The sequence below is a fragment of the Limulus polyphemus genome, unplaced genomic scaffold, assembly GCF_000517525.1.
Source record: "Limulus polyphemus unplaced genomic scaffold, Limulus_polyphemus-2.1.2 Scaffold2585, whole genome shotgun sequence".
Classification (NCBI taxonomy): Eukaryota; Metazoa; Arthropoda; class Merostomata; order Xiphosura; family Limulidae; genus Limulus; species Limulus polyphemus.
In genome coordinates, this window is record NW_013668195.1 from 50,550 (window position 1) to 52,512 (window position 1,963).

A 1,963-nucleotide genomic window follows, 5' to 3' on the forward strand; every position below is an offset into this window, starting at 1 on the left:
AATTGGGTCTAATACATATGTGTAGCGTAGTAAGGAAAAGTTGCCTCTCCTGAATTGGGTCTAATACATATGTGTAACGTAGTAAGGAAAAGTTGCCTCTCCTGAATTGGGTCTAATACATATGTGTAACGTAGTAAGGAAAAGTTGCCTCTCCTGAATTGGGTCTAATACATATGTGTAACGTAGTATGGAAAAGTTGCCTCTCCTGAATTGGGTCTAATACATATGTGTAACGTAGTAAGGAAAAGTTGCCTCTCCTGAATTGGGTCTAATACATATGTGTAACGAAATAGAAGAATTATACTTATCCCACATAAATTGGTGACGAAAACATTGGCAAGTCTAACAAGCATCTGTTGAAAACTCTCGTTAGTGGAACATGAGCTAACACTAATGGTACTTTTCTATTCCTATGTGAGACTTGAATTGTCGAAGCTTACAACGTTAAATCTTTATTACGTAAATGTGCTTAATGATCAATATTTTAATATTAAAAAGCTAGCGCTTTGATCGAAATCATTTCTAAGCTTTATTTATATATCTGCTTTCTTTAATGGAATTGTCTAAATATAACTGTGGAGGATCATGTCTCTTACATTTTGTTTCATTTTTTATGACCTGTTTATAAAACTTGATTACGTATGGGATAGATAACACTTGATCTGTTATCAGCTGTTTCTCGTCAAAACTAAGAAACTGTAAATTCTCTGTGAGTTTAACCTATTGCAGCTAACGATTTACTTTTCCCCTTTCCTTTTTCCATTACTTTGGCGTATTTCCCTAAGGACGTAAACAATGATGTATCAGGCCACGAGTTACAATGTCTTACTATGTTTAACTAATATACAAATGTATTTTCGTCTTGAGAAAACACATCTGTAAAATGTTATTTTTTTTCGACCTGTAAGCTTTGCTTGTAGTGTATAAATTTTGTGATGACGACGGGTAGGTTTCATAAAAAAAGAATCTACAAAGTCATTTTGTACAGGGATCAACAACTAAGACATTCAATCAGCTTGATTTTATTGAAATAAATCAAATAATTCTGTATTGGATCTATAAAACATGTATACAAAAACCTCGGAGTAGTCCAGCCTATAAGTAAAAATCCATATTTCGGTTATTTTTAACTTGAAGAATTTCTCTATGAGCACTTTTAATTAAAGTTCATACTTCAAGTTAGCTTCTGTTATTAAAATATGTTTACCAGTTTGTTATTTTACCTAATGGAATAGAAAGTGAATATCTACTGATGAAGCTGATTTAACATGTTATCTTCTTTATGAATATTATAAGTATTCTTGTTGAATTTCTATCTTACCTTTTTTCTTAGCCTACGTACGATACATTTTATTGAGCTATAGTTGTGAATGAAGACAAGACCAACTGTAAATGTACAAATCTAGGAACTGTAGCTCTGTGGAGTGAAACTATTCTGTAGCTCTGTGGAGTGAAACTATTCTGTAACTCTATGGAGTGAAACTATTCTGTAACTCTGTGGAGTGAAACTATTCTGTAGTTCTATGGAGTGAAACTATTCTGTAGCTCTGTGGAGTGAAACCATTCTGTAGCTCTGTGGAGTGAAACTATTCTGTAACTCTATGGAGTGAAACTATTCTGTAACTCTGTGGAGTGAAACTATTCTGTAGCTCTATGGAGTGAAACTATTCTGTAGCTCTGTGGAGTGAAACTATTCTGTAGTTCTATGGAGTGAAACTATTCTGTAGCTCTGTGGAGTGAAACCATTCTGTAGCTCTGTGGAGTGAAACTATTCTGTCGCTCTGTGGAGTGAAACTATTCTGTAGCTCTGTGGAGTGAAACTATTCTGTAGCTCTATGGAGTGAAACTATTCTGTAGCTCTGTGGAGTGAAACTATTCTGTAGCTCTGTGGAGTGAAACTATTCTGTAGATCTTTGGAGTGAAACTATTCTGTAGATCTTTGGAGTGAAACTATTCTGTAGCT